The following is a 7,734-nucleotide window of genomic DNA, read 5'->3' on the forward strand; positions in this document are numbered from 1 at the left end:
GTCAATTTTTCAACCAAGACAAACAAACAAGCTTAGATTTTATTTTTATTTCACATTTCGAAATTTGGTAAATTTCGGGATGTGACACTCCTCCTCATTTCCTTCTCTTGAAAGCCTTGCCTCCCAACTACCCCAACAAATAAATGGGCAGCCACCCACCTCCACCAATCAAATAAGGAGGCAGCCACCATCCTCCCTCTATATAAGAACTTGGCCGGCCACCTCCACTCCCCTTTGCTCATTTCTTTCACACTCCACTCCCTCATACCTTCCTCCCCCTTCCTCCCCACGAGCTGCTGCTCCTTCTTAGCTCCATGGCCGGCCATGGCCATGGAAAGCCACCAAGATGAAGCTCCCCTCCTTCCTCAAGCTTCCCCTCACCATGAGAGCATCCCTCTCACTCTCTTCTCCCCTAATCTTGGATGAGTCCAGCTCACTTTCTCCTTTCTCCTCTCACTAGATTGGATCTTGATGCAGGTGCATGTTGGTCCAAGCATGGAGAAGGTTGAGCTATCCTCAGATCTGAAGTTCTTGAGCAAAGTTCGTCCAAAACCTTGCAGTAATTTCTGTATCTTGCTGTTTCAGATTCTGGTACGAACTTGTAAAATCCGCCAAATCTTGTGTGCAGATCCAAATCGAGTGATTCAAAGTTCCACAGATAGGTATTGAAAAGATCTACAACTTGGCGTTGGTCTCATCCTCAAATCCGTTACGGATTTTGCATGGTAAATAAAGTTCTGCAAACATGCAGAATCACTGTTTGTTAGGTTTCTTCCGTTTTACAAAACCTTTTTGAGCAAACTCAACTGTGGGTGAAAGCCCTCTCCAGTACCTTCATTTTGGCGTTGGTTTCACTTCAAATGACCTCCTGAAATTGAAATGGTTCACAGATCAAGATCTGGTCAGATCTGACTTTGTCGAATTAAACCAGGAGCTTGGAAACGAATTTTTTGAATGAAACCAATTGGGTAAGAACCACCTATTCAATACCTTTCAGATGCAGCTGACCTCATATTTTTATGATTTATGTACGATTTGTGGTAAATTAAACTTATTCTGTGTGTTCTGCAGACATGGCTGTTAGCTTTTAATTCATCAAAAATCCATTTTTGAACCTAATTGAGTGATTCCAATTCTGTAGGATTACTGAATATTTTCTTAATCATCTCAAACAAGTTTCAAACCTTTATCTGTTCTGCAACTCCATAGTTAAAGAAAATGGTGAAAACATGCAGTAAACTTGTAAATCCATTTGTGAGAGTTTCAGAAACAATTTGAACCCAAATCCAATTGTGTGTGAACCTCTGTTTAAATATCTTTCAAATGCCAGTGGCCTCATATTTTTAGGATTTTTCTACGGTTTATGGCTTACAGATCTTGTTTTCTGTACAGTCAGATTCAAAGAAATTCCTAAAACTGTAGGTTTAATATTTTTGGGTGATTCCAATTGGGTTAGTCTTGTATTAGTACTGGCTATCTAGGAAAAATATTATTAGTCTCTGTTCATATATATTTGTTGCTGTTACTAATGTTTATGTGTGACATGCATTGTTGAAGCAAAACGTTTCGGTTTATTTAAAACCCTTGACCAACTCTTTGTAGTAGAGATGGGCAACCCTTGTTTTATGCTTGCAAAACAAAACCTCTGCAACCTAACATTAGCTCTTTTGTTTTGCTTAAGTTTTCAAATGATGTGATATATGGTTTGCTTCCTATTTTTGTATGGGGTTAAGTGAGCAAATTAAACTAGGAAAACTATTTTCCACTTTTCCAAAAATGTTTGAAAATGCTTTGTGCATGTATTTGATGTCAAACTAATGCTCTTGTCCTCTTTATGATGTTATCTACCAGGGGGTACTTAGCTTGTGCCATGGTGATACCGAGAGAGGCAATTGCTAAGTTGTGATACTCTCATACCTTTACTAGGTAAATAAAATGGGTTTTCTTCTAGTTGCTTTGTAGTATCTTTAAGTCTTTTGTATGTTAGCCTTAGAAGAGTGGTTAGCTATTGTTTGTTGGTTGTTGTATGTTTGTTTTGTTGCTGTAATATGATTGATTGTGTTCCTTTAATATTTTTCCGGCGATAGATTGCGAACGATTCCGGAGAAGATGAAGAAGTGGATCGGACAAGGATTTTATTTATATTGTTGGGATTCTTACATTGATGGAGTTGAAGAAGTACAGGGACAAATAAGCCAAGGCAAGCCATCTTTTGATCTCTTGCTATTTATCCTTCTTGTTGTGCTCATTGCTCCATTATATACTTGGTTCCTTGTATCATGTGTGATTTTTGGTCCTCTACTCTATGCATACTTATTCCCAAAGTATGTTGAACCCCTTGTTGATGCTTTGCATACTTGCTCCCAAGTATGTGAACCCCCTTTTTTTATGTTATGTGTCACACCCCAACTTTTGCAACCTGGTTTAGTTGTCCTTAGTGCAAAAATTAGGGGGAACAAAAACTTTTTCTATAGACTAATTAGATGAATTGCCTTGATCTGTTTGTTGTAATGAATTGCTCTGATATGTTGGTAGATAAATTGTCTTGATCTGCTTGTTGGGTTTTGTCTTGAGCTACCTCAAAGAACAACATCTCTAGTGGTAAAACAAACAACTCACCTAATAAAACACATGTGTGACTTAGGAAGAGTTGTTATCCTTCTTACTACATCAAACCTTCTACTCATGGCAACATGAGTGTGCCTACTTAGAATTAATCCTTGTGGTATAATCTAGCTCAACCCATCCTTGTTTCAAAACCTGGGATCATCTACGCCTTACTACATCCTTTTCTCATACCCTAGTCCAGAACCCTAAAACATCACAAAAATTGGCTAAGTCCTAAATCTATTTCCAGGTTCCATTTTGGAGCCCCTGGATTAAGCTACCCCTTGCCATCCAAGGCAATGCACCTAGCCCTAGACCTACCTTGTCATTAGCACTTCACAATCATGTCTTTGCCTTGAACCAAATTACTCTCTTACCCACTTGTCCTTGATGGTTTTGAAGCCAAGTCAACAATCTGATTTGGCAGGCTTAAAATGTTCAAACTTTGGCAATTGATTCTTAAGCACCCACAACTGCTATTGGTGACCTCAACACATGGATCTCATCTTTGCGACATCCTCTACAACTTCCACGTCTTGCATGTCCCATTCTACCCTTGAAATTATTATATTCACTAGGTCTTATACCCTATCCACTATTTCAGCTCTAGATCACTTGTTCCTCTTTTACCTCTTGTTTTTCTTTATTCTTCACAAAACCAAGTGTGGAGATGATTGCTACATTGTGTAATAATCATCTGACATTGAGATCACTCCTCTCTAAATAAGTTTTCATTCTCAAAACCATATTGCTTTTTCTTCTCTAAGTTTAATCCCAAAGCTACTTCTAGTTTTATCAAATCTTTTCAAATATTTTTCTCAAATAAAATAGGGAATGAGAGTGGAATTTTAGATCACCTTATTTCCACCAAAAAATATTTTATATATAATTATTCTCTGTTTTATTTTGCTTTCACCAAAATGCATGTTATTGGTATACATGCCTTTTCTTGCACTTTGCTTTACCAAATAATTTTTGAGAAAGTGCCACTTAGCTTTATTGTGTTATAGTCCCGTTTTATTCAAAATATCTTCGTGGCTATTTTAAATTCTCTCTGAGACAAGATCTTTTTGAACCTTATCCAAAATTGGGTCAACTCTCATAGTGGTGAAGACCCCTCCCTTTTTGAATTCAAAATTTTAAAAATGTCTTGTGTTCATCAACCACATCTCCCTCATCTATTCTCTATCATCACTACCTATGCCTTTTATTTCTTTTCACCATCATCTAGCTTTTCTATTTATTTCTTAATGGTTCTACCCTTCTTCTTGTTTGACCAAAAATATCTATGTGGTAAACCATTAACTTTTGCTAGCCTTTTTTGACTTGCTCAAATACAAAACCTTCCATATAATCCCACTACTCCTCCCATCTACAATTTGGACCTTTCTTCAAAAATTCATCTCACCATCACCACCACCACCATCTTCTCCTTCTACTCTTGGTTTCTTTCCAAATCTTGCATAGTGGTGCAAACCCTGACTTTGCATGGGACTTGATCTCACCACCATCCACCCTCTCTCTTTCCTTTCACTCTCTTTCCTACTTAAACATGGCCGGGCCATCATTCTTCTTGGCATCAGCTTGTGCAGCACCCCTGGCCCGTCCTTAAACCCACCAAAACCCCCCTCCCTGGACCCTCTCCTCTATTCCAAAACGAACCAGGCCACAAACCAAACCCACCGAACCCTAGACCGACCCCAAAATAGGACGCACGCACACAGAACCCCCCCTCCCGCTCGACCCCCTCCTTTCCCGCGCCTGCTGACGTCTTCCCTCTTGCGTCACCCTCCAGTACCGCCCTGACGTCACCATGTTTGCCTCCATTGGACTACAGCACCGCGCGCTCGCCCTCCGATTGGCCTAAGGCCACCGCCCATGCACTACCCATCGCTCCCCTCCGGCTATAAAAGCCTCACCCCTCCCCCTCCTATCCCTCAAACCACTCTCACTCCATCCACCTCACTCACAGGCTCTCTCCCGAGAGCACTGCAGCACTTCCCCGGCTGCCGTTCGACGGAAGACCTCCGTCGCCCGTGGTCACCGCAAGGTGGCGGGAGATGAATAAGCTAGCCCTGACCCCGTTTTCCCTCCCCTCTTCCTTCCTCGGTGCTCGCCATGCCCTGCTCGTTCTAACCATCCCCTCTGCGCTGCCCAGGTCAACCAGAGCACGCCGTCGTCAACCATGTCCGAAGCTGCTGCGAGCATGGAGCCTCGGGAGGAGCTACTGCAAGTGGAAGGGAAGCCGCCGGACGTGTCCCTGGGCGGCCCCACCTCGCCGCCACCCCGCCCAGCCGTCGCTGACGACCACCACTCGCCGCCGGTGAGCCTAGCCCCGCCCTCCTTTTCTTCTCTGTCGCCGCCAGCCGCCCACCCGCGTCCCTGCATGGTATCGTCAAGACGACGAGGCCAAGTCGCCCGATCGGCATCCAAGGGCCGCATGGGCCAAGTGGCCATGCTGGCCATGCAACGGCCTGGCCCACCCGGGGCCCCCTCTCCCTCTCTGTTTTCTTTTTTTCTTTTTTTCCCACCGCCACCAGGAAACCTCCTGGGCCAGCCCAAAACGAAAACCCTGGACAGCCCAGTTTTCTCCCGCCCATTTGAATTCCTGTTAAATTGCTGAAAAACCAGAGATGTTCAAATCAAAATAACTCGAGTTTTACTCACCCAAATCCGATGAAACCAATTGCGTTGGATCACAAATTTCATTACCTTTCCAATGCCACTGGCCCCATATTTTTAGGATTTTTGTACGATTTTTAAGGTATTAAACATGATCACTGGTTATTGTTTAGTATTTCTAATTCCTAAATTTTAAAAAATTAATGTTTTTGTATGAATCCAATTGGGTTAGTCTTGTTTTAGTACTGGCCATCTAGTAAAAATACTTTTAGTCTCTGTTCATGCATGTTTGTTACTGTTTGTGTTAATGTGTGTATCGCATGAAATGTTGTACCAAAACTTTTGTTTATTTAAATCTTTAACCAACTCTTTTTATTTAAAAATGGTCAACCTATATTTTATTCTTGCAAAACAAAACCTCTGCAACTTAACCTTAGTCCTATCATTTTGCTTAAGTTTTCAAAAGAGTGTAGCATATTGTTTACCTCCTATTTTTGTATAGTGACTATTAGCCAAATAAACTAGGAAAATGATTTCCTACTTAAAAAAAATGTTTAAAAATGAAATATGGATGCTTTTGATATCTAACCAATGCACTTGTATTCTTTGTGGTGTTATATACCAGGGGATAATTAATTTATGCCATGGTGATACCCAAAGAGGCAATTGCTCTTTTGTGAGGCTCGCATGCCTTTATTAGGTGAATAAATTGAGTTTTCTAAATTAAAAACTCTTAAAGTTGTTTTATAGTATCTATAAGTTTTTAGTATGTTAGACCTTGGTTGAGTTGTTAGTTTCTGATTGTTCCGTATTTGTTTAGTTGGTGCAATGTGTTGATTGTGTTCCTTTTATATTTTCCGGCGTTAGATGCGAACAATTTCGGAGAAGAAGAAGTGGAATTGGACGAGGATTTTTATTTATATTGTTGGAAGTCTTATTTGATGGAGTTGGAGAAGTCCAGGGACAAACAAGCCAACCAAGGCAAGCCATCTTTTGATCTCTTGCTATTTATCCTTCTTGTTGTGCTCATTGCTCCATTATATACTTGGTTCCTTGTATCATGTGTGATTTTTGGTCCTCTACTCTATGCATACTTATTCCCAAAGTATGTTGAACCCCTTGTTGATGCTTTGCATACTTGCTCCCAAGTATGTGAACCACCTTGTTGATGTTATGCATGCTTACCCTAAGCATGTATGCCCCCTTGACCATATCCATGTTGTCATCTTCTTAGTGGTATGTTGATTAACATCATGACCCCTGTTTGAATCATCTTAATTATGTTGTCCCTATACATGCTTATCCTAAGTATGTATGATCCCCTTAACACCTCAATTATCATCCCCTTAGTGGTATGATGGCTAGCATCATGTCATTGTGACTCTTAGTTCCTTCATAAAACTATAGGTTGGGAACCCCGTTGGAAAAAACCTTGTTGAAAAGAATTTTTGAAAACCTTGGGTGAGTTGGACCTACCCAAGCGTGTGTTTATGAAAGGAAAGGATCTTGGCAAAGGTGGTTGAAAAGAAAATCTTGTTTTCGAAAACTTTGGCGCCTAAGTATTCACCTGTGACAATTAACCCGCGCAACCACATTACCCTGGAGTGGGACGGGGCTTAGCTTGTAGTTTGTTCTTCTTAACATGGGACACCGCACAACTATATAAGGGTAAGGTTACCCCTGAATCTGGATTGTCGTTGGTGGAGACAATAGTATAACGGGAGGCCTTCGGGGCTGACCCGTCCGGAAGACACTATGGGTCTCCTGGCTTGGCGGTGGAGCCACGCTCAAAGTGAGGTGAGCTGCCACGGTGCCGGGGAGGTACATACTCCATAGGGTAGGATCCCGTGCTAAGACGAATAGGCGAGAGGCTATGTCCGAGTTTTTGTCATGGCATAGTTGATATGCGGGGATGATGCCCACATGATGAACTCGCGGATCTTGTGGGGAAAGTGTGCAAACTCTGCAGAGTCAAATCTATTCGAATAGCCGTGTCCGCGGTCATGGACGGTTGGAATGGCTGTTGCTTAGCCTAAAGAGTTTTGTTTTATGAAAGTGTTTGACAAAGGAAAGGAAGGAACTTGTTTTCGGAGTACCGGGAAGGTACGGGAAAATTGTGATGACCATATGGAGATGGTCGGAAAGGAAATAAACTGGGTTACTCCCTTCCTAGTGTTTTATGTTGTAGAATTCTTTTGAAGTATCTTCTTCAATAATGATATAGAGATGTCATAGGATCTTCTTAGTGTCCCCTTCAACTGTGATGATGGGATGCTACATCCACAAGAGAAACTACTTCTCTTCTACATGCTATATCCACAAGAGAAACTATTCTTCCTCTCTTGTCTCTTTTAGTTAGCATTGTTAGCACCCTTCTTGATGGTTTGCGAGTACAATTCCAATGTACTCACGGCTTTGTCCCTGGCTATTTACTTGGCCAGACTTGGAGGAACACGATGGATGAAGAAGGAGTTGACGACGTCTATGCGAGCTAGGAACGTCTTC

At 41.6% G+C, this 7,734-nt stretch overlaps 1 long non-coding RNA gene across 1 annotated transcript; it reads left to right on the forward strand.

The window, feature by feature from the left end:
* The first annotated feature begins 210 nt into the window (after nucleotides 1-210).
* Nucleotides 211-6,384, forward strand: LOC127300956 (uncharacterized). Its single transcript, XR_007851708.2, has 6 exons — nucleotides 211-540; nucleotides 629-725; nucleotides 891-968; nucleotides 1,852-1,926; nucleotides 2,088-2,200; nucleotides 6,097-6,384. It is a non-coding gene; the product is annotated as an uncharacterized lncRNA (long non-coding RNA).
* Nucleotides 6,385-7,734: the final 1,350 nt, after the last annotated feature.

Source organism: Lolium perenne, chromosome 7 (assembly GCF_019359855.2).
Source record: "Lolium perenne isolate Kyuss_39 chromosome 7, Kyuss_2.0, whole genome shotgun sequence".
Taxonomy (NCBI): domain Eukaryota; kingdom Viridiplantae; phylum Streptophyta; class Magnoliopsida; order Poales; family Poaceae; genus Lolium; species Lolium perenne.